Here is a 24,599-nt window from a genome sequence, read left to right as displayed (position 1 = left end):
AGCGGAGACTGACCTTTGTGCCTCTGTAGGCTTGCCCGGCACCCAGCAGATACCCTCCACAGAGCAGCCTCACCAGGGGTTGGCCAGATTTATTGGATGGCTTTTGTTTTCATGAAAGCATTTTATTTCACAAATGGGCAGGGGTCCCCTAGCCCCTTGGGGGTGGTCTGTAAGAGTTCTGAGACAGGACTTTGCTTCTCACTGCACTGCTGTGTCTGTTGGTGGCCGGGAACACGGTGGTGAAGTGCCCGGGCCCCAGCTGGCAGCAAAGCTGGTGCCACGGCACACCGCCCAGGGCTTCCTCCCCGCCGGGCCTCGCACGGAGGAGCCGGTTTCAGTTAGGAATATTCTGGACGAGGCAGGACGATCATTCCTTCTGTGCAGTGTCTCCACCCTGGGGGCGCATGTCTTTTTGACATCCTGGGCAACGAGGGGACATGCCCAGAAAGCTCTTCTCCCGCATGCCGAAGCACCACGATCTGCTCAGCCAGCAAGTTGCCAGCTGAACTAACCACTCTTCTCACGGGACACGGCCCTTTGCCAGAAAGAACCACCACAGATCAACTGTGGTTATTCAGACCTGAGGACTGCCGGCATTTCCCTTAGAAGGAAGTCAGCCCGTCACCCGCGTGAGCCACCACGGCGACCCTTCAGCTGGAAGTCAGCGTCCTGGAGCGGTGTGTCCCCCCGGGGTGCCAACCCGCGGCGCCGTAGGAAGTCCCGGCGGGAGCAGCCTCTACCCCTGGACGTGCTGACCCGGGTCGCTGTGCGGGGCTGCGCTGGGGCGGCGGGCGTGGCTGGGTGCACAGAGCTCACCGGGGACCGGCCCTCCCGTGGTCCCTGCGCGCCCTGCCGACTCCCGGCGTCGCGTCAGACAGGCCCGCCCACGGCCATCCTGGAGCCGCAGAGATGCTCCCCCGGATCCAGCCGCATCTCCGCGGCGCTTCCCCATGTCACTGCCGCCCAGACACCTGTCACAACACGCGGAGCTCGGAAGCAGAGGTGATGGCTCCCCGCCTGAGTGATCCCGCTGGGGTTGGCAAACAGCACCTCCTTCCACCAGCTCTTTTCTGTTTTAGAAAATGTACTTTTTTTTTTTTCCTAAAAATAGGTGATCTGTGTTCATTATTTTGAAATGAATTAGGTGAATAATTTTTAAAATCTCTCTGTTTTAACTTCTAATATGGTAAATATTGATTGGGCTTCCCTGCTGGCTAAGCAGTAAAGAACCCGCCTGCCAATGCAGGAGACGTTGGTTCAGTCCCTGTCTTGGGGAGGTCCCCTGGAGAAGAGACTGGCAGCCCTCCCCAGTGTTCTTGCCTGGAAATCCCATGGACAGAGCGGCCTGGCAGGCTACAGTCCACGGGGTCTCAAAGAGTCAGACACAACCTCGCAGCTAAACAGCAACAAATACTGTTAGGTCCCACCACGTCACGAAAGGTCTTTGGGGTCCTGGATAATTTTTAAGAGAGTGGAGGGGCTCTGAGACTTGACGTTGTGGGAGCTGCTGTCCATCTGGGGTGGACAAGCGTATCTTTCTTAGGGCGCTTAAAAAGACTTCGTCCCCCATGATCTGAGGCCCCAAGGAGGTGTGGTGGGCTCTCAAGGGGAAGTGTTGACCTCCCTGGGGGTGTGTGCGCCCATGCAGGGGCCTGGGGGGGGGCGCATAGACCTGGCAGATCAGGGTTTCTCCATGGTCTTCCTGAGCGGGCAGGTGGTCTCAAGGGTGACAGGAGCTCTGCGGCAGGCCCATAGGCCCTGCCGCACAGGACTTGTAGCTATTTAAGGCGACTGATTACCTGCACATGCATTATACTTATGTTACATTGAATTAGGGATTATTACGCTTATCCCATAAATAGGTGCTAGCTGATGCAGAAGGAACTTGCTAGAATTTTTAATCTCATTGAACCTTTTGTCATTTTGCAAAAAGATAAACTTCAGGGAAGACTGTGGACCCGTGTGGATCTTTGGAAAGCTGCTTCTGAACCCAGGTTCTCAGAATAAATATAGTCACCTTGAAGATAAATGCCAACATTCGAAGTGCCGAGTCATAAAGAAAACAAGCAGGAGGAACTGGGAGAAATCTCCAATAAGAAGCTTAGACAGAAACACTCTGAGTAAATAGCCTTTTCTGCAAATGCATTTGCTCTGCTCCTAGAAACTTTGAGCTCAGCCTTCCTGGCCTTCACGGGCAGTGAGAGTGTGCTGGGGGCTGGTGGTTTGGGGGTAAAGGACTCATCTCAGTGTTTCTTTTCTTAAAAAAAAGTTTATTGATGTTTAGTTGATTTACACTGCTGTGTTAATTTCTTCTGTATAGCAAAGTGACTCAGTTACACATATACATACAATCTGTTTTGCATCTTTTCCAGTATACTTTGTTACAGTGTATTGAATATAGTTCTGTGTGCAATACAATGGGACCTTGTTGTTTATCCATCCTATAGATAGTAGTTTGCCTGAATGTTTCTTAAAAGCACCTACTCCTTACTCAATATTTTCCCAAAGTTTATGTGATGTTGACCCTCCTTAAGATTGCCTCAGTTAGAAAAATATTATCAAATTCTGTGAAACTGAAAGTGCCTTCATTCTAGAACCTGCTGGAGACAAAAATGAGACAAAAATTCTGTGCAGCTTGTACTTACGTGTGGAGATGTAAAACCCCACATGGAATATTGGGGAAAGACTTTGAGAGCACCTTCTCTGGTTATTCCCAACCTAAAGTTCTGTTGCAAGAGCATTGTGGCACAGGGGAAGTAGAGAAATTATGGAAATATGTGAGAATTTTTTTTTTAAAAAATAAAAATTATGAGATAAGTAGTCCAGTTTTCATAATGAATACCAAAAAGTCCCCAGATTTGGAGGAAATGAACAGTCTCTATAAATGGTTAAGGATTATTTGAAAGCAGAAGCAAGCCTTTTTCACAGTGGGAACTTCTAGACGCCTTATCCTAACAGCAGCACTGTAGTAAGTCACCTATTCATTACATTTGAGATGTCGACGGGCCTTCCCTGATAGCTTGGTTGGTAAAGAATCCGCCTGCAATGCAGCAGACCCCAGTTTGATGCCTGGGTCGGGAAGATCCACTGGAGAAGCCATAGGCTACCCACTCCAGTGTCCTTGGCTTCCTTGTGGCTCAGCTGGTAAAGAATCTGCCTGCAATGCAGGGGACCTGGGTTCAATCGCTGGGTTGGGAAGATCCACTGGAGAAGGGAATGGCTACCCACTCCAGTATTCTGGTCTGGAGAATTCCATGGACTGTATGGTCCGTGGAGTTACAAAGAGTCGGACACGACTGAGTGACTTTCACTTTGAAACGTCGACAGTGTCGGTAAGATGTGAAAAACCAGCAGAGATGATAAACAGAAAACTCCCAAAGACTCAAAAGATTCACAGAGTATAAGGAACCTGCTATAATCAGTCTATTTTGTATTTGCCAGTAATTAATAGAAAAGTGCAGTGACAAAGCAGACAGTTTTGATTCCATGAGAGTCCCGGTTTCTGCAGAAAGGATCTCAGAGGTTTCATTTCCTTGTTCCCCTAGTTAGCACATTTGGACCTGCCCGTATCGTCCGTCCCGGGTGGGGGGTGCCGCGGTCAGTTCTCCGTGGTTCCCTTCACATTTATTTTCTGAACTGACTTACTACTTTCTTTGCCTGCTTCAGGTGTACCTTTAAAGTTTTTCCCACACATATTTATTTTAGTTTTGATTATGGAATATTTTACCCCTGAAGAATGTGAGGAGTGTCATTTAAAGGAGAGAACCAGGCGGAGCCCTGCACTCCCTGCCTGCTGTAAGCTAGGGGCCGCTGGCAGGGCTTCTGTGTTTTTGCTTTAAGAAATCCATCCCTTGGTTTTTAAGAAATTCATGTGCCATCCCTTGGCTTTAAGAAATTCATCTGTCCGTGTTCCTCAACAATGCGACTTCATTTTATGTGTTTTTGAATCTGATGTAAATGGAATCATACTGTATGTTTCATGTGTGGTTTTTTTTTTTTGAACATGACTATTTTGGAGGCTGATTCATGTTTATGCGCTGGTGCTGAGCGATCGGTCTTTTGAGTTTTCACAGCGTGCTCGTTTTCCCGTGGATGGCCCTGTAGCGGGCCTTGGGGAGCTGCTGCCTTCAGATGCGGCTTTTGGCATCCTCCGCGGTGCTTTCTGGCACATGTGCGGGGTCTTCTGAGGGTCCCTGTCGAGGAGTGGAGTGCCAGGTCACTGCGCCAGTCCGTCCCCAGGGGCTGCCCGGTGCCCTCCTTCCCTGACCCCCACCCAGGCCCCTGCCAGAGTCGTGGAAACTGGATCTTACCATGTTCGCCTTAGGTCCCAGGGAACAGAGCGGCCTGCTGTGGGCATAGATAGCTTCTCTTTTGGTGTCCCCATTTTTCTGTTCAGCTGTTTGTTCTCTTTTCTTATTCATCTGTAGAATTGCTATCTCTGGCTGTGTGTGTGTGGGGCGGGGCGCGGCACGTACATGTATGTATATCCTTCCAGTAGCTGGTTGCAAAGCCATTGTTAGACGTGTATGTTTTATGTTTCTTTTTACAGACGTGTCTTATCTTTTTACTCTGTGGTCTTTCTTAATGAGCACAGCTTCCTAATTTTAATCTTATATTTATTCTGTTTGCATACCATTGTTTCTCTTTGGATCTTACTCTGCTGAAAGTGACCTTCTTGAGAAGTTTCTCTAGCAGTTCCTGTAGTAGTAAACTGTGTCACATTCTCTGTCCGAAACGGCATTCTCTCCCCAGCACTGTGGTCTGCTGTCACGGGTGGACACTTCTGGGTGGACAGCTGTTGCTTCCAGCACTTTCAAAATATTGTCGGTGCGCAGAGTTCCACCGCTGCTGTTTAAATGTCCCTGCCCACACTCCTGTCTTTGCAGGGATCTGCCACTTCTCTCTCGTGGTCTTAGTCTCAAGAATTTGCTGCTCCGTTTTTACCGAATGTTTTCATTTTATCCATCTTGATGTTTTTTAGAGTTGCTGAAGGTGGGGGGTTAATGTCTTTCAAAAAATTCTGGGGAAATTTTAGCCCTTTTTCTGTTTTTCCTTTTAACTTTGAATTTTGCTATAATTTCAGATTTACAGACAGCAGCAAGAATAGTACAGAAAATTACTGTATACGTTTGTATTTTTAAAAATGAACTTTTTCAGACTCATTTGAAAGTGAGTGGTTGAGATGATACCCTTCCCCCAACTAAGGCGTCGCCCAGGAACAAGGGCAGCTTGTCAGCAGCCGACCTCAGGGAGCTATTAATACCAACCATGCCGCAGTGTTATCTCCTCGGGGGCCTGATGCATGTTTTGCCAGGTGTCCTAATAAAGCCCTCGATCTCAAGAAGGGACTCCATGGCATTCAGGGGCCCCGATTTTCTGACTCTGGTTTCTGTATCCAGTGATGATTCTCACCTGAAGCTGTTACTGTGATGATGGTACCCTTGGTGGTCTTCTAGTCCTGTCTTTCTTGTTAATTCAGCCATCCGCTTTTCCCTGTAAAAAAGAACTTCCCTTTCTAATATATTTGTTTGTGTATTTATGTTTTGCTGTTGTTTAGTCGCTGAGTCGTGTCCAACTCTTTGCACCCCATGGACCGTAACCCGCCAGGCTCCTCCGTCCATGGGATATTCCAGGTGAGAATACTGGAGTGGGTTGCCATTTCCTCCTCCGGGGATCTTCCCCACCCAGGGGTTGAGCCCACGTCTCCTGCTTGGCAGGCAGATTCTTGTACCAGTGAACCTCCTGGGAAGCCTGACAGAGTTCTCAAGACATCAGAGAGATCATGCTTAGGTTCGTTTGGACCAGTGGGCTGTTTTACTGACCGGCTTGTAGTCCCGTCGTCATCATGATCTAGTTTGGTGCCCAGACTGCGCAGGTCTGGCTGGTGGGAGCCCCCCGGGCCGACCCCGCACTGTGAGCCCTTTATTCTGTGACACAGTGAGGTGTTCTCGTGTCCACATGCTCCCCTTGCCCCGGAGTCAGCTGCTTCTCCGCAGAGGCCGGGGTCCGTTTCCAGGGGCTGGCATTGAGGAAGCAGGCTTGGCGTGCCGGAGGTCCTGCCCAGCGCCCAGAGCCGGGACACGGATGTCCGTGTGAGCACTGAGTCGGGCACACACGCACACACGCTCACCTGGAGCCCCATGAACTCCCACGTTGCTTCCAGCTCCAGTCCAACCTCACAGGGTCCCTCAAGGGCCCTCCCTCTTTGCCGTACGCGTGATTGACTCTTCGTCCGACGCTGGGAGGCGTGGCTCCTGGTCTCCACAATGTATTTACTCATTTGTTCAACCCCAGAACACCCAGAAGTCATTAGTCTACGCCTCTGTGAGAAACACTCCTAGTAACTGGAGCTCAGTCCTTGCTCAGGGGTGAAGTCCAAGCATCGTCCAAATACCGTGTCCCCGGGCTGCGTGGGCCGGTTCTTACCTGCCCCTTCCCCCGGCCCAGAGCACCACACTCTTCATCTGTAGGGGTTTGGGGTCATTCTTTCTGCTTTTACCTCACTGTGCAGTATTTTCACTTGTTTGTTTTATTTTTACTTTTTGAGCACGTAGAACACGAGTGTGGCCCCCGAGGTCAGTGCTGTGTAGGAGCCTGGACTGAGGGGTGGTGCATCCCCCCCAACCCTCTGGCTTCCGTCCCTGGGCCCTGCGCCCCTCCCAGCCCCACCCTGGCCCTCTCACATTGCCTCCTGGACAAACGAGCGAATTCCTTGCTCAGAGGAACATCCCACAGGCCGCTCCGGTGAGCTCGGCTTTTCTGCCCCAGCCCGTCCACCCATCCCTCCCGGGGCTCCTCCCCGCCCCGGTCCCCGACCTGCCCCTGCGCTCACAGTTCGCCAGGCCTTGCTCCTGCGTCTGGCGGTCAGGCCTCCAGGAGGGGCCCGCATCGCGCCTGAGAGCTGTGCCCTGCGGAGCCCTGGTGCTGGCGTGCTTCCCTGTGGTGGGAGGTGTGTCTCTGGACTCAGGAACCCAGTGACCGCAGACCGAGGAGGAGCGGGCTTCGTGCGGGGCCGGGGGCCGGTGCCGGGCGCTGCCGGGCGAGTGGGTGTGGGCACATGCGTTCCCGGCGTGGCCCGCAGGCTCTGTTCCCACACCGCGCAGGCAGAGGCCCTTACTGTTTGTCCATCTGACTGATAAGGGGGGACCGCAGAATGAGGCCTCTTCTCTATCTTTATGCCTTCAGCCTGGTTTTTGGTCAGGACTTTAGTCTCTGTTCCCACAGTTTTTAAGACTTCTTTATATGCAGGGGGTATTAGCTTTTATCTGTGAGAGTCTGCAAACAATTTCTCCCAGTTTGTCAGTTATCCTGTGAATTCTTTATGGTGAATTCTCTATATTCTTTACGCTTTTGCCCTGTTAACCGCCTCTCCCGCCTCCCCCCGTGGTGGTTCAGACTTACCAAGTTCTGTTTTTCCAACTACATCTGGCTTTTGAGTTGCAGTTAGAAAACGTCCGTCTGCTCCCAGGCCACCTCCTCTTCTGGGCTCGTCTCTTTCGTCTGTGCACGTAGGGCCCGTGTCCGTGTGGAGATGGCTGTTGGGTGTGCTCGGTTTGGATCTAGTTCTGTCTTTTCCTGGGGGCACCCAGCCCTCCGTTAGCGCCAGTTTCCTCTTCTCCCGTCCTCTCTCCAGCTCTGTCTAATTGATCATGTCGCTCATTCATTCATCTTTGGCTTTTCATCATGAGCGTTTTTATTTCTACCGGTTCTGCTCAGATCATTTTCAAATGCAGACCGTTTTCTGCATCAGTAATGTTCCTTCACGATTGGCGGAGCCCGCCTTGATGGTCTCATTCACCCCTCCCTCAGTTTTTTCTCGGCGAAGCTGCAGCTCTTACGGTTTCTCTCTGGTGGGTGAGAGGCTGAGACGCAGACAGGGACCGGGGCCTGGGGCCGAGCAGCTGCTGCGTGCTGGCCCCGGACCATCCACTTCTCTGTGACCCTCAGGTGGCCCTGTTTCCTCGGACCTGTTGTTGAGATGATCTTGTGGTCACATTAGATTTTCCTGTAATTGTAGTTTGTCCTGGCCTGACTCCTGCCTGGATATTTTTTCCCCTGCGCTGTGATCTTCAGCTGTGACTTTCCGCCCATGCAGTGTTCCCCTGGCGTCCTTGTGTGACTGACAGCATGCTCGGCCAGGGAGGATGTGTGCCTCATGCGGGCACAGCAGCAGCCCCGTGGGTGCAGTGCTCTGCCCTGGTGTTGGTCGGGTCTCCTCCGACCCCCGCGAGGCCGTCTGTGACCGCCTCGTCTCCCCCGGCCCCCGCGAGGCCTTCTGTGACCGCCTCGTCTCCCCCGGCCCCCGCGAGGCTGGCTGTGACTGCTGGCTCTCCCCCGGCCCCTGCGAGGCCGTCTGTGACCGCCTCGTCTCCCCCGGCCCCTGCGAGGCCGTCTGTGACCGCCTCGTCTCCCCCGGCCCCCACAAGGCCGTCTGTGACCGCCGGGTCTCCCCTGGCCCCCGTGAGGCTGTCTGTGACCGCCGGCTCTCCCCCGGCCCCCGCGAGGCTGTCTGTGACCGCCGGCTCCCCCCCGGCCCCCGCGAGGCCATCTGTGACCGCCGGCTCTCCCCCGGCCCCCGCGAGGCTGTCTGTGACCGCCTGGTCTCCCCTGGCCCCGACAAGCCCGTCTGTGACCACCGGGTCTCCCCCGGCCCCCGCCAGGCGGTCTGTGACTGTCCACTCCCAGGGGGCCTTCCTACTTGGTCCGCCCCCTCCTGGCCAGCGTCCGGCACAGGCGTGGACGCCTCCTCCTCCAGAGGAGCTGCAGTCTCCCTGCCCCATGCCGGGACCCATGACTTGTCCTCCTGCCCCAAGGGTCCTTAAACAGTGACAGTGGCCCCGCGAGCTGTGGCCGAGGTGGGCAGCCTTGGGACAGCCTCAGGAGAGGCCCCGGCCTCCACGCTCTTCCTTCTCCCCGAGTTCCTGCCCTCGGAGCGGTTTCTTTGCTGTCCTGCCAACTCAGCTGGATGCAGGTTTCAGACAGTGGCCTGCCACCTGGCGAGACACAGACTTCTCTCACGTTGGCTCCATCACCAATGCTCTAAGCTGGCTGTTTAAAAATGCTTATTTGTTTGCTCTGCTTGTTTATCTGGCTGCACCGGGTCTTCGTTGCGGCATGCGGGATCTTGGCTCCCCGATCAGGCATCAAACCCGGGTCCCCTGCGCTGGGAGCGCACCGTGTTAGCCCCTGGGCCAGCAGGGGAGAAGTGATGTCAGGTGGAGAGCCTGGAAGATCCGGGGTGCGGCGTGCCAGTAAGAGACGTGGAGCCTCCGGTGACCACTGCCTCGGCCTCCTGGTAGCTCATGATGAGGCCAAGTCACAGGACTGTGTGATGTCACGTGGAGAAGGGGCCCGGGCGAGCTGCGTGCCCCGAGCTTCGGTCCTGACCTTTTCGTACCAGAGAGCAGGAGGTCCCCAGGGCGCGATCCCCTCTTGGGTTCTAAGCCCCTCACATTTCCACTCCTGGAGCTGGTCCCTGGCTGCTGCCGAGACGCTGACGTCGAATGGTTTTGCAGCTACTTTGGTTGATTTGCATTCAGTGTGTTACGTGCTCAGTCGTGTCCGACTCTTCGCGACCCCATGGACTGCAGGCCGCCAGGCTCCTCCATCCATGGGATTCTCCAGGCAAGAGTACTGGAGTGGGTAGCCATGCCCTTCTCCAGGGGATCTTCCCAACCCAAGGACTGAACCTGGGTCTCCTGCATTGCAGGCAGATTCTTTGCTGTCTGAGCCACAGGGAAGCCAGTGTAGTTAAAAATACGAAATAAATTCAGGCAGCGGCTGGACCACGGTGCTCAGTGCAGCCGTCTGCCGGTCGGAGGGAGGGGCCAGGCCGGGGTGGGGGGCGGACTCCCGACCCTCGGTCTCTCCGTGTTCCCACACACAGAGGTGCAGCCTGAGCGAGGGGACCCCCCGACCACCAGCTCTTTCTTCAGCCCGTGGGCTCCCCTGTGCTGGGCGAGGCGCCCAGCCCTGTCTGCTGGCTCGTCTCCTCCTTGGCTCCTTGGCCCCCACCCCTGCTGGTGGGGGACACATGAGGGCCCTCCGAGAGCCCGTGAGCACAGCGCTCCTCGGGGTTCGGATCCGGGAGGCACCAGAAAGCTGCACTCTGCAGAGGAGGCCCGAGCCCTGGGCTTCAGTCAGCCTGGGCCTGGCACCGGGGGTGTGCCCACCGCCCTCACTCTCCTGCCCTCAGGCCAGGCCACGTTCCGGGGGCACGTGACAGGCCACCCTGATCTCTCCTTCCTGCTGCCGCGTGAGCGCAGGGGCGGCCTCCCGGGGGTCACCGGGCATCCGCTGTACATCCTTGGGCCAAGCCGGCGAAGCGCCACGGTCCTTTTCCTCCGGGCCGCTCTGTTCATAGAAGGTGAACGAGAGCGCTTTCCCTTAGTTGGATGCACAAAGAAAAGAGCGAGCTTGGCTTTCCTGTGTGGCACTAGAGAGGTCCATGTTTCTGAAGAAAGCCGTGTGTGAGTAGCAGTCCAGTCCTGCTGTCGAATGAGGACAGCGGCGGATGTTTTTACTCCTGGACTTTACAGCCAGCTCCGGCCGGCTGGCAGAGGACCGAGGAGGACAGGGTAGGGTGTGGAGCCTTTGTGCGGCCCTCAGGGCCACGTTCCACGCAGGGCTCGTGGTCTGGGAAGACGGGCCCGCAGGGCCATCTGTGCGGGGCGGGTGTCTCTTAGCTGTGGTGACAGCATCTTCCTTGTCACCCCCTCGTAGCCTGGAGACCAGGGCAGGTCATGACCCTGGCCCCGAGGTCACTTAGGAGGGGAAGCGCCCTAGCCCCAGGCCCCTCATGCAGCAGGCTCGCCCTCCAGGTCTAGTGTCCAGTCCTTGTCCAGGTGCTGCCCTGAGTGGCCTCCTTGGGTGGCGGTGGGCACTCTGGGTGTCTGGGTGCCTCTGATGGTGAGCGTTTTATCTTAACGCTGCACGTGAAAGTGGAAGTCGCTCATTCCTCTGACTCTGTGTGACCCCATGCACTGTGGCCTGCCAGGCTCTTCTGTCTGGGATTCTCCAGGCCAGAATACTGGAGTGGGTGGCCATGCCCTCCTCCAGGGGATCTTCCTGACCCAGGGATGGAACCCAGGTCTCCTGCGTTGCAGGCGGATTCTTTACTGTCAGAGCCAGCAGGCAAGGCCCTTAATGCCAAGCTCCCTCAAATGTCAGCTGAGAATATCTGCTTGTGGTCTTTGTGACCTGGAGCTTTTCCTTGAGATGTTCCCGGAGCAGTTTTCTCTGTCTGTTACTTCAGCGCTGCGGGAACCACGCCATCCCCCCTCCTCTCTGAGTTCTGGGTCCCCGGGGAGTCCTGGAGCACCCGTGGGATGAGGCTGGCCCTGGCCCTGAGCTCCCCCCGGCCCCCGCATGGCACACCAGGGAGAAGATGCTGCTTCGTCATCTATAGCACGGTTAGTCTCCTCAGGGGAATCTCATGTGAAAATGCAGTCTAACACCTGCCTTTTAATGTTTGTTTAAGACGGAAGCGTGAAGTTCTGTAAAAACCTTGAGTCTCGTGTGTGCCCTTCAGGGTCTGGGCTATCCTTTCCCTCTGAGTCCCCTTTGCCCTTTCCTCAAGCGGTGATCACACCAGCCCTCTGCACTCAAGCGTCATTCATTTCTGGAGTCTCATTTTCAGCTTGCCGGTAACACTTGGGCCTTGCATTTCCCGGATGTCCCTGGATGTCAGATGTCCCGCATGTCAGTGGACAGGACACAGATGTCCCGTGTATCTGTGGACAGGGACGGCGGGCGCCAGTGAGGACGCCTCATCTGCCCGCTGTGCGGCCTGTGACGCGTGCTGCCGGGGGGGCCTGTGCCAGACGTTGCGACACGGGGCAGAGCCAGTGCGCCGCTGGCTGCAGCCATCCTTACTCACGTGCCGTGGAGGCTGCTGAGCGCCAGCCTGGGCGTCCCGGCGTCCAGGTGTGCAGAATGTCCCAAGGAGGCTATCAAGCTTTGGCCTTGGGCTTCTGGGCACCCTTTCTGGGAGATTCTGTTTTTTTACTTTGTAAAATAGAATGTGCTCTTTCTGAACTGGTAGAGATATTATGAACCAGTCAGTTTATCCCATGCCTGTGTGATTTTTTTTTAACTGTAGGTGAACACCATCGAGGTCTGTTGCAGAGATGATTGTGGATGGGTTTGCAGCATGACCTGATGGGGGTTCAGTCTTACTCAGGGGCTGTTGGAGTAACACGTCGGGGTGGCTAACAGCAACTGTCTGTCGCCTTTGTCCCGAGGCCCACCTGGTGGCCCTGCCCAAGCTCAGCCTCCTGGTGAGACGCGGCCAGCAGGGAGTGAAGCCGGAGGTCAGCTGCCAGGAGTGCCGTGGGCGCCCCTCCCTAAGACCTGCCCGCCTCCAGCTCAGGCCAGCAGCCCCATCCAGGCCTCTCAGACAAAGCCACACAGGAGCAGGGAGCTGGGGGGTCAGAGAGCCAGCCCACGCTCCCGCAGGGCTCAGGGCCTCTCCTCCACCAGCCCCAGGCCCCACTCAATGTCTGTCTTACAGCCAGCCGGTGCCTGCAGCCTGTGGAGTGCCCCCCTTGGAGCGTCCCTTCCCCGGCCACATCCAAGGCCCCTGCCGCGGGAGGACAGTGAGTTCTGAAGTCCTGTCGGCCCCGTGCTGGCCGTGACTTTGAGCACCTACCGTCCATGGAGCCTGGACCAGCCTGGGGAGATGGAAAGGCACGGAGCCCTGGGGTCTTCCCCTGGTTCCGGTCCCCGGCCCTCAGATCCACTGGTCGTTTGGATTTTCTACCAGTCAGGCCGGCCTTGCCACTGGCGCGCGCTGCTCAGAAGAAAGGTTAAACTCCCATGAGCAGAGCGTGCTCCCTGCGGTCGGGGGCTGGCCCTGGACCACTCAGCGGTCGCCCCGTGTCCCCTCGGGCGCCGGGCCTGGTGCTCGGGCGGGTGGAGGTGGCAGAGGGCCGCCTGGGCTGGGAGGGGGCAGCGGAGCTCCCCGGCCAGCATCGCAGCACGTGCCCCGCGGCGCGGGCTCCGTGCGCTTTCCCAGCCAGCCCTGCAGCCTCCTGGGTGCGCCGGGACCCCGGCTCCACCCTCCCCGCGCCCCAGGGAGCTGGCCACCGCCCTCCTGGCCGGGCTCCACCTCCTCATGTCACCGGGCTGAGGCCTTGTCCCAGGTGTGGCCTCAGGTGGCTCCTCCGTCCCTCACGTGTGAAGGTGGACGGGGAGACTGGGGACAGAGCTCGGCTGAGATGGAGAGCAGTCAGCAGGCGGCACGGTGGTTAGCTGGATGTGTGGGGTCAGTAAGGGTGTGGGGTGTCAGCCACGGTGTGTGGGGTTCAGTCAGGATGTGAGGGTGTCAGCAGGTTGTTTGGGGTGTCAGGGTGTGGGGTGTCAGAGGGCTGGGTGGGGTTCAGTCAGGATGTGGGTGTCAGCCTGGATGTGCAGGGATCAGCCGGGTGTGGGGTGTCAGCGGGCTGTGTGGGGTGTCAGCGGGCTGCGTGGGGTTCGGTCAGGATGTGGGGTGTCAGCGGGCTGTGTGGGGTGTCAGCGGGCTGTGTGGGGTGTCAGAGGGCTGTGTGGGGTTCGGTCAGGATGTGGGTGTCAGCCTGGATATGCAGGGATCAGCTGGGTGTGGGGTGTCCGCGGGCTGTGTGGGGTGTCAGCGGGCTGTGTGGGGTTCGGTCAGGATGTGGGGTGTCAGCGGGCTGTGTGGGGTGTCAGCTGGCTGTGTGGGGTTCGGTCAGGATGTGGGTGTCAGCCTGGATATGCAGGGATCAGCTGGGTGTGGGGTGTCCGCGGGCTGTGTGGGGTGTCAGCGGGCTGCGTGGGGTTTGGTCAGGATGTGGGGTGTCAGCAGGCTGCGTGGGGTGTCAGCGGGCTGTGTGGGGTGTCAGCGGGCTGCGTGGGGTTCGGTCAGGATGTGGGGTGTCAGCGGGCTGCGTGGGGTGTCAGCGGGCTGTGTGGGGTTCGGTCAGGATGTGGGGTGTCAGCAGGCTGTGTGGGGTGTCAGCGGGCTGCGTGGGGTTCGATCTGGATGTGGGGTGTCAGCGGGCTGCGTGGGGTGTCAGCGGGCTGTGTGGGGTTCGATCTGGATGTGGGGTGTCAGCGGGCTGCGTGGGGTGTCAGCGGGCTGCGTGGGGTTTGGTCAGGATGTGGGGTGTCAGCGGGCTGCGTGGGGTGTCAGCGGGCTGTGTGGGGTGTCAGCCGGGCTGCGTGGGGTTCAGTCAGGATGTGGGGTGTCAGCGGGCTGCGTGGGATGTCAGTGGGCTGCGTGGGGTTTGGTCAGTATGTGGGGTGTAAGGCTGTGTGGGGTGTCAGCGGGCTGCGTGGGGTTCAGTCAGGATGTGGGTGTCAGCGGGCTGCGTGGGGTTTGGTCAGTATGTGGGGTGTAAGGCTGTGTGGGGTGTCAGCGGGCTGCGTGGGGTCTGGCCGGGCTGTGTGGCCTTGGCGCTGAGCCTGGTCTGGTGGCCGTGGCCCTTGTGTAAACAGCGCTCCGGCTGAGCTCCAGGAGCCCTGAGCCCAAGTCTGGGGTGACCCCGCGTCTCATCTGCTCGTTATGTAAGGTGACAACACGGGCATGAAATAGAAACCAGATGTCAGGGCGGAGCCGGGAGTCGCTTGCCCGCGAGCGCGGCAGCACCACTGGGGTTTCTGCTGCGATCCAGCCCCGTGCCCTGGGAGGCCCAGCTCCGGAGGGCCCTGCCCCGAGACGGAGGCCTGGTGGGAGGTAGGGAGCAGACGCGCGGGCCTGTCTCTGTCGGGAACTGTGCGGGGCTCCCCCTGTGCAGTGTAGCGCTCGCGGGCCTGGGAGGCCCGTGACTCGCTCCCGAGGGTCCGCTTGGACGGTGAGGCCGGCGAGGGGTGAGCAGGCTCCGTGCTGCCCCGCCAGCCTTGCGTGCCGGGGCTCTGCCTGGGCCGGGCTGGGGAGCGGCCAGAGTGCCTGCGGGGGTCAGGTGGGGGCTGCTGGCAGCCGGCGGAAGGACTGGGGGGGCCACTCTGGGCGGCTCAGAGCAGCCTCTCGCCGGGCCAGGCCCCTCCCGGACGCCCAGAGGCCTCGCTGACCCCCTCTGCCTGGCCCGCACCTGGGGTGCAGGTCTCTGCCTCTGTGAAATGTGATAAACGAATCACCTTGCCCACGGACGTAGAGCCTCCTCCAGGAAATGACAGGCGGCCATGGACGGTAGTTTGTCCCCCTCATCTAAAAAGTGAGAAGATGCCCGTGACTGTTATTTTCCGGAAGTTGATCCTCCAGTGGTCCACGGGTTCCGTGCTCTGTGGAGACCCTTCTGGGAATGGGCCTGGGTTCTTGGCTGTGAGCTTCGCTCCCGGCCTGCTTGAAAAGCTCGCGGAAGTGTTGCCTTCTCAGTGGGAAAGCCCCGGCTGGGAGCCGCTCAGGTCACAGCTTCTGCCTGTGTCCGAGGCCCGTCCCGCAGAGCCACAGAGGGACACGGGCTCCTAGTTCTGAGTACGGACGCCCCTCGGGTCCTCAGTCTCGTGTATATAAAGTGACCGCCGGCGCGTGGGGAGCTTTCCGGGTGCTGGGGTGTGCGCAGTGTGTTAAAGAGCCTCTTATACAGTCCTCAGAGCACGTCTATAAAAGAAGGTGCAGGTGGTCCCCGACATAGGAGGTTCGACTTGAGGGTGGCGTGAGAGTCACTTGAGGTCAGTAGAAACCGTACTTTGAGTTCTGGTTTTTGCTCTTTTCTGGGTCAGCGGGGGTCCGACCCTCTCTTGTGATGCCGGGCGTGCAGCACCCCACATCAGCCCCGTGATCCCGGGGGGAGCAGCCGATACACTGACAGCCATTCTGTTCCTCACTCGCAGTGTTCAGTGCGTCACGTGGGATAGTCCGCACCTTACTGTAGAGCGGGCTCTGTGTGACGGTTTTGCCCGACTGTAGGCGGATGTAAGTGTTCTAAGCACCTTTAAGGTAGGAGGCTAGGCTGTGATGGTCAGGAGGTCACGGTGTTACATGCCTGTTTGACTAACCGTATTCTCAACTTACCGGGACATAATCCCGTGGTAAGTCAGGGGGGGACCTGTGCTTTTAGGACTTCATTTCACAGAAGAGGAAAAGAGCCCAGGGACGGTGAAGGACTAGCCCAGGCCGTCCCACGGCGGGGTCCCGCCCAGGCAGGGCCTGGACGTGGTGTGGTCGCTTGCGTCTGAGTGGACAAGGGGCCTCACTGGGCATCTGCTGCTGGGCCTGTGTGCGGTCCACCTGTGAACGTCAGAAATGAGGGCAGGAGTCCGTGCTGATGGAGTGGGATACTGTGGAACTGTGTGTGCAGCCAGTCCTTAATCCGGGTCCTGGGAGGAGGATGTGAAACACGGGGACATCTTCATTCCATTTTGCTTGTTCTAGAAGAGAGCTTGGGAAAACCCACCGGCAGTGTTTGGCAGGCCAGATGCGGTCGTTAGGAAATGATCCGAGTAAGGAGAACGTCTGAAGCCATTCTCTCAGGCAGGCGTTGCCCCTGACGGTAGAAAAGCGTGTTTAGAATTGCAGGTGGTGACGGCGCCGTGGAGCCCGCGTTCTGTAGACGAGGCGGGGGCTGCCCAGGGGATGGGCAGATGCGTCCTTCTGACCCGGCTCCCGGTATGTCTCTGTGCGGCCCTCCGCCCTCCCGGGCCCCTCGCCTGGGTCCCGGCAGTGGCCACTGCGCGGCCCTGGGAGGCCGCTGTCGTCTGGGTCTCAGGCTCGGTGGTGTTTGATTTCTAAATGTGACCCCTTCTTCATGTTCCTAAAATTAGCCCTGTTCCCCTGAGGGTCCTGGGTTTAGCCGCGGCCTGGCTGAGGGCATGGAGCCCGTTCCAGGACCTGGGCTCTGTGCCCAGGGCCCTTCTCCTTGGTGTCAGGTTTCTAGACCCTGCTGGGCACCTGAGGCTGGAAGAAAGCAGAGCGTGCAGGGGCCTGGCGTGGAAAGGGACAGCTGACCGCTTGGTCTGGGAGGTTGCCCTGCAGTGTTGATGGCCAGAGCGTGGACTGGAGGCCACGGACGGGCCGACCCCAGCCCTGCGGCCCTGTGGCCCTGCTGCCCACTCAGGCCGGGCTCGTAACATCCGGTGCATCTCAAGCCCTTTCCAAAAGCTTCTCCCTCTGAGTAGCCCCTGGACAGCACAGGGTGTGGTGGGACACAAGGGTGGGTCCTCAGTCGTCATCTGGTGCGGGGAGGCCCTGCCTTGGCCTTCACTGCCCTCCCACCCCCGCTCACTGTTCAGAAGCGGACGGGCACTGGGGCCGGGCTCTGCTGTGTCCAGCGGCCTCGGTCCCGCTGTCCTGCGGTCAGCTGGGCCCGAGGGGGCTCGTGGGGCAGGGGCCCCGCCCTGACGCGTAGCCAACGTCCCGTGGCTTGTTTGAAGTGAAGAGCATGTTTTCCAACGTGCATTTCACGTGCAGTCATGAAGGCTGTGGAGCTGGGTGTGTTCAGAGCTGCCTGCGCTGGTAGGCCAAGTGTGGGGCCCAGACGTGTCTTCACTCAGGAAGGAGCCCGTGGGCTGGGAGCAGAGGTCAGGGAGGCTGTCGGGGTTGGTGGTGACACTCAGCGAGCGAGTAGCCTGGCCAGGTCACCTCTCAGGTCCTGGTGCCCATCGCAGAAGTCAGCTCCTGGTCATCACCACTGACCTTGGGGCCCGGATCAGCGGCTCACATCCAGCCAGTGGACCCTGGGAGTCACTCGAAGCCTAAGCACAGTGCATGAAGGGGTGGGAAACGAGAGGAAAACAGTGGAGACCAAGGATTTGTTCAGAAAAGTGACTTCCCAGGTGAGAGCTGGGATGCCTGTGACCCCAGGACTTTCAGTTTCCAGGAGCAAGACTGACTGGTCTGCCAAATTCTTAGATCTTGAGTCCCCAAAGCATCACTCTGATACTTAGACATTAGGTCAGACCGTCCAGGGCACCGGGAATAATCCCCACTGTGGGGATCACCGTCGAGTGAGTTCACCCACAGGTGTCCACTCATCTGAATGCTTCTGTGTCCACCTGCTGCTGTCCAGCTTCATGGCCTGTGAGTGCAGTGACTGCTGTGTCCCCAAAAGTGTCCAGATAAAAGGAGGTGGAAAAGTGTTTGCCGAAGATTCACCTGTACAAACTCAAGAGAGTGTGTGTGTGTGTGTGTATTTATACTCAAAATATGGGCTTCACTGTTCCATTTGTCTGTTGTTGTTGTTGCTAAGGTGTGTCCAACTCTTTGTGACCCCATGGACTGCAGCACACCAGGCTTCCCTGTCCTTCACCATCTCCTGGAGCTTGCTCAAACTCATGTCCATTGAGTTGGTGATGCCATCCAACCATCTCATCCTCTGTCGTCCCCTTCTCCTGCCCTCAGTCTTTCCCAGCATCAGGGTCTTTTCCAATGAGTCAGCTCTTCGCATCAGGTGGCCAAAGTATTGGAGCTTCAGCTTCAGCATCAGTCCTTCCAGTGAACATTCAGGATTGACTTCCTTTAGGATTGACTGGTTTGATGTTCTTGCAGTCCAAAGGACTCTCAAGAGTCTTTTCCAACACCACAGTTTGAACGCATCAGTTCTTCGGTGCTCAGCCTTCTTTATGGTCCAGCTCTCTTGTGGCTCGGAGGTTAAAGCGTCTGCCTGCAATGTGGGAGACCCGGGTTCGATCCCTGGGTCGGGAAGATCCCCTGGAGAAGGAAAAGGCAACCCACTCCAGTATTCTTGCCTGGAGAATCCCATGGACAGCAGAGCCTGGTGGGCTACAGTCTACGGGGTCAAAAAGAGTCGGACACGACTGAGCGACTTCACTTTCACTTTTCACTTTTTCTCACATCCATACGTGACTACTGGAAAGATCCCAGCTTTGACTGTCCCGAGAGCCTCGTTGGTCTAGGGATGGCTGGCATTTAACAACTAAGTGAAGCAAAGCTGCACATGTGTAATAATTTGAACATTATTGAAAGCCAAACAAAGTTTTTATTTATTCTGCCTACAAATCTGTAAACTTCTAGAATTCATTTTGGAATACTTTTTTTGAAAATAGTTCATGCAGAAAGTGTAATAGACAAAGATAGCCCGACTTCTGCATTGCCTGCCCTTGTCTCTGCCCTCACCTTGAGAAACCTACCATCTGCAGCAGGTATGAGCACTGACCACGAGCTTATTGTCCTTATGGTTAGAGAACATGGTAGAAACAGTCAGATGAATGTGCCTACATTTATGCCATTTAGATTGATTTATCGCTAGTGAAAAACCCACCAGCCAATGCAAGAGATGTAAGAAACGTGGGTTTGATCCCTGGGTCAGGAAGATCCCCTGGAGGAGGGCTTGGCAACCCACTTCAGTATCCTTGCCTGGAGTATCCCACAGACAGAGAAACCTGGTGGGCTACAGTCCATGGGGCTGCAAAGAGACAGGACTGAAGTGGCTGAGCACGCACACATGCATTGTCTGCACTTGAAGGAAGGAACCCTAACTGCCTTCAGCATGCCCTCGAGGCAGTGGGTGTGTCTGCCAACAGGGAGGTCTTGCTAAGACCAGGGCCTGCGGGCCAGGTCCTACCCGCTACATGCCCCCAGCCAACCACTCCAAACGCCTTTTGCCAGGCTGGAGGAAAGGGGCTCACCCTGAAGACTTTGGTTCGAAGTCATTTGCATTTTTATGGGGTTTTTTTTTTTTTTTTGCTAACTTAGAGGATCCCATGTGGAATCCTGTTCCGCTGAGGGTAGAGGCTCTCACTGTCCTTCCTAATCCTCATCAAACAGTTTAGACAACAGTTAACACGCTGTCGGTGTCCATGGACACGGGGAGCAGCCCTGGGGCTCCCGACCCTGGGGGCCTTGGCACAGGAGCCTGGCAAGGGGGAAGCGCTCCTGGGCCAGCTCCTCTTTTAAAACTGCCTCTGGAAGGGGCAGGGCGTTTAGAGAACTTGGGCAGTTAATTCATACCGAGCGTTTAGGATGTTCTCCTGTGTGATCTGTTATTCCATCTGAGCCTCGCGGGAGCCCCGAGAGAGTTAAGCCAGGCCTGGTGAGTTAATCTGCTTTTTCAAATTGTTAATAATGAAAGTGACACCAGGCCGCCATCCAGTATCACTTCATGCTCACGACCAGTTTACACGGCTTAGCGCGTGATCCTCATAGGAGGTAAGACGATTCCTGCTCCAGGGGCTGGGCTTGTGGGCTCCTGCCATCGGAGCGAGGACCTCCCCAGCTCCATCTGCTGTGCTCCCCGTCCTGAGCTGTGCTCCTCGTCCTTCCTGGGCTGTGCTCCCTGTCCTGGGCTGTACTCCCCGTCCTGGGCTGTGCTCCCATCCATCCTGGGCTGTGCTCCCCGTCCTGAGCTGTGCTCCTCGTCCTTCCTGGGCTGTGCTCCCCGTCCTGGGCTGTGCTCCCTGTCCTGTACTGTGCTTCCATCCTGTGCTGTGCTCCCCTTCCTGGGCTGTGCTCCTCGTCCATCCTGTGTTGTGCTCCTCATCCATCCTGAGCTGTGCTCTCTGTCCTGGGCTGTGCTCCCCATACTGCACTGTGCTCCCCGCGCGCCCTGTGCTGTGCTCCCCTTCCTGGGCTGTGCTCCCTGTCCCGTGCTGATCCTGTTCATGCCCGGGGACCGCTCAGGTAGACCTGGCTGAGGTCAGCAGTCACTGGCGGGGCATCCGGGCTGGGGTGCAGGCCGTTCGGTCCCAGTGCTGGGCTGTGACCTCCATGGGTGCTCAGCAAGTCAGGGGCGAGGCGAGACGGGTCAGGGAAGGCCTGGGAGGCCTCGGACGCAGTGGAGAAGGGAGCGAGGCCCTGATGCTGGACTGTGCTGGGGACACCAGGGCAGGGGCCCTGGGAACCGGGGGGCCTGGGGCACAGCCTCCTGGGAGACTGAGTGAGCACAGGGCCTGCATCCGTGTAGGACACATGGCAGCCAGCGCCTTTGTTAGGAACAAGGAACGCGGCCTCTAGTCGCTGCGGGATGCAGTTTACAGATGAGCTGTTTCTACCGATGACTCGGACGGCGTTCCGGCCTGCCTGGACGCTTTCACTCGATGGGCAAATCACAGAAGCAACTCAATGGGTTGGTTTTAACTGTGAGTTTAAAAAAAAAAAAAAAAAGCTGAAAACTCTATGATGACAAGTGATTTCAAGAGGAGAACAAAGCAAAACAGCTGGAAGATAAACAGAAAAGCAAACCTGGACCCCGAGGCTGTCCTCTGTGCTTGGGACAGCCCAGGGTGGCCTCTGCCCTGGGGCGGGCCACACCAGAGACATTTGGGGTTGATTGCAAAAGAGTGGGAAATATTTCCCTTTACAGAGGACAGGTCTCGAGGAGAGGAAGTGGAATTTTAAGCAAGCACTACAGAAAGACAAAAATAAACACACTAGAGTAGATAAAAAGTAAGAAACAGCTACTTCAAATCGTCAAGCCCTAAGGGCTTCCTGGGAGCCCAGTCCTTAGACCACCGCACATCTGTCTTTGCTCGAGTCCCCAGGCCAGAGCTGAGCTCGGGGGGACAGGCCTGGCCAGCGTCCCCCACTCGAAGGTGGGGTCCCCCCTAATGCCCGGGTATCTAGGTGCCCTCCCAGACCTCTCTGGCTCTGTTGCCTGGCTTGGGGCACCAACCTTCACGTGCTAAACTCACGGCAGGCCACTCTGGGGAAGAGCGGTGTTGCCTCTCAGGCGCTGTGGCCGTGCTGGCCTCTGCAGGACGGACAGGCCCTGGTCGGTCGCTCCGCTCAGCAGCCTAACCTGGAGCTGACCCTTGGCAATGGCTCGGTCTTCCGCTTGCGTTTTTTTGTAAAGAAAAAGGGATGACGCGCCAGCAGGACAGATGTGTGGGCCGGTGTGGCGAGCCCAGCTTGGCCTCTCCTGCTCGTGGGGACTTGAGCAGAAGGAGCACAGTCCCATTTGGACCACAAAGGCAGGAGGAACGTCCTGCAGGAGTGAGAAGCTCAGACTGAGACCCACCAGAAGCCCACAGCTGTCCCTGATAGTGGCCCGGAGGGAGGCTGACTCATCAGGATGTGGGCGTGGGGAGGGGGCTTCTTTCACCAGGGGGGCCTCCGGCTGGTGTTCACAGGCTGTGGAGACAGCCCCCCACCACCACGGGGGTGCTGGTACCCGCCCCAGCGGCTCAGGTGCAGGCGTCTGGGTCTGCAGGGGGCAGGGAAGGGAAGGGGCGGCCCTCGAGGGGTGCTCCCGGGTGGGGGGAACCCGGGGGACAGGGTGGGGGTGGGGAGCCCTCGCCTGGGAAGGCTGGTCCTGGAGCGGCCTGGCGGGGTGAAGACGTGGGCTCCCTCGTTTCTCCCGCCGCCGGGCAGCGTCGATCGTAGACGGGGCGGAAGGGGAGGGCCGTGCGGAAGAGTCCCGGGGACGGAGAAGCGGCCCAGGGCTTCTCCGCGCGCCGACGGCGGGCTGGCTGCACTTCCGTGTTCTCACGCCCATTCGGCAGGCAAACTCGGTGGGATTAATCCACGTGTTCAGCACACAGTCAGGTCTACGTGACAGGGCGTTTCCCCTGCTCACCTGGAAGAAGAGGAAAGACACTGATACAGGCGGCTTTGTGAGGAAGAGCCCTCCCCCCGACCTCTGATCCAGGCCGTCCACGTGGTGGGGGCGGCAGCGGTCTCAGCTCCACGGTACAGACCACCTGCCGCGTGGGGCCGTCCAGCACTTACACGTGGCAGGTGCAACCGAGGAGCCAAGTTCTCATTTTCGTTTTAATTGACTTCAGGGTTAGTTGTCACGGGTGGCTTGTGGCTCCGCAAGCCCAGCTGCGAGCAGGGCTCCGGGCTGAGGGCTTTCTCCAGCTATTGGAAAATAGCCCGCTGACTCCTTTCGCGTTTCCTGATGGGGATGAAAAAGGAGGGGGCTTGTGTGGGAATGGGGCCCTCTCTAAATGATCCAGCCGCACTGGGTCTTAACTGTGGCAGGCGGGACCCGGTTCCCTGACCGAGAACTGAACTCGCGCCCCATGCGCTGGGAGCACGCGCTTGTACCCCTTGGACCACCAGTGGAGCCCCGGGAGTGGGGCGCTCTTGACAGGTGTGACGGAAGCGGGGCTCGCTGACGGGGGAGAAGCCCTGGGGCCGTGGCGCCTGCCCTGTCCCAGCTGTGTCCTGTCACTGGCCCAGCCAGTCCCCTGCGCTCCTCTCGGGTTACAGCGGGAGCAGGGCGGGACGCCGGACGCCAGGCAGACGGCGTCCAGATGGGCTTTCTCAGGCTGGAGCCAGTGAGCCCGCAGGAGCCACGGCCAGCGGTGACAGACCCACTCTGTGGGCCCATCCCGGGCCCTTCTCACGCGGGGCAGCATCTGCTGCAGCTGTGGGGACGGGCGGCAGTTCCTCGGCCCGTAAGTGACCGCTGGCCACCAGCCTGTGAGGCGCCGGTGCCGGCGAAGACGTGCGGGTGTCCCTCAGCTGCGCGCGTGTGGCCGGAGGCCCCAGCCCACCTGCCGCCCCTCGTTTCTGATGCCGGAGCGTCTGTGTGCGCCCGGGCCGCGCACAGAGTTCCTTAAGGCGCCGAGATCACTTCCAGCCCTTTGCGCTCCGTGCGAGGCCTCAGTCCGAAGTGGCTGTGTTCTGCGCGGCCACCCTTCCTAAAGGAAAAAAAAAGATCGGACCGTCGGTGTGTTGATTGCGGGGACTCCCCTGTGGTGGCAGGCTGCCAGCCAATCCTAACTTTTAAATAGTGACAAAGGAGGGGTTTTTCCTGACTCGTGTGTGTGTGTGTGTGTGTGTGTGTGTGTGTGAGGGGATGATGATGTCCGCCGTGTGACGCGGTTGAGTCTATGAGAGAGTCTCGGTAGTTACCTGAAAATGGTTCTAAAGCCGTGTTCCTCTGCGGTGAGTGCCCCCAGCCCCTGCAGTGGAGTGTGTGGACGTGGGCATCGTCCGGCTCTGGGTGCCTGAGCTGGGCTGTGGTTTCGGGGCTCGTGGACATGGTCAGGTGTCCATCTGTGTCGCCCAGGTCCGGCCTGCCGGCTGGCATTTAGATAAAGCAGAGTTTAGCAGGAGGATAGCTGTGAAGATAAGTGAGGGGTCTCCAGCAAAGCGCGTCCCACCAGGGGACTCGCCCGCTTGAGTGACAGTGATGACAGAAGGACCTCAGCCCTGGGGGTTCACGCTGTGCACCCTTGAGCTGAAGAGCCCCGGGGTCCCCCCCGAGAGGCAAGGGCCTCGGTGTTTGTGGTTTCGGCTGTGAGTCAGGTTCTGGAAGTGTCCGCCCGCTCCCTCGTGATGCCCGGGTGGGCTGCCAGCCGCCGCTCGCCCGGGGTCCAGCCAAACCCAGTCCCGGAGCCTGGACGCAGTCCCGGCCTGGCTGCTTCCGGATGCCCCGCCCTCACCCTGCGGCGCCCTGAGCTCACTGCCCTCCGGCCGTTTGGCGAGAAGTGTTTGGTTTGGTGTTTCTGGTTCGTGGTTTAGTCTTTGGCGTTTTCTTTTGATCCTGAGGGTGTGCTGTGTGTGCACGCACCTGTGCTGGCCTCAGCAGACTCACACACCCAGGCCACGTGGGTCTCTCCTGTGTTTCCCTCAACCTCTGTCCATCCTGGGCATCTTCTCGTGCCTGCGGTGCTGTGGGGCAGATACGTGCACGGCGGCAGTGGGCATAGAGGGGGCCGCCGCTCCGCGGTTAGGAGACCTTCAACCCAGCTGCGCTGGGAATGAGCTGTCACTCACTGGGTCTCAGCTTGCT

The 24,599-nt window shown here is 58.1% G+C and overlaps 1 protein-coding gene across 6 annotated transcripts in view; it reads left to right on the top strand.

Moving 5' to 3' along the window:
* The window catches only part of HDAC4 (histone deacetylase 4), a 287,685-nt gene that overhangs the window by 79,681 nt on the left and 183,405 nt on the right, over nt 1–24,599 (top strand). Inside the window, exon 1 of one of the 6 annotated variants that reach the window (XM_061122626.1) lies at nt 19,500–20,065. The exons of the other annotated variants lie outside the window; for them this stretch is intronic. The gene's annotated coding sequence lies outside the window, so the exon portion shown is untranslated. Of the gene's footprint in view, nt 1–19,499; nt 20,066–24,599 lie in introns of those variants that run through there. 6 annotated transcript variants of the gene reach the window in all.

The sequence above is a fragment of the Dama dama genome, chromosome 20 (genome assembly GCF_033118175.1).
Source record: "Dama dama isolate Ldn47 chromosome 20, ASM3311817v1, whole genome shotgun sequence".
Classification (NCBI taxonomy): Eukaryota; Metazoa; Chordata; class Mammalia; order Artiodactyla; family Cervidae; genus Dama; species Dama dama.
The sequence above is the reverse complement of the archived record's forward strand: the minus strand, read 5'-3'. Positions and strand labels throughout refer to the sequence as shown.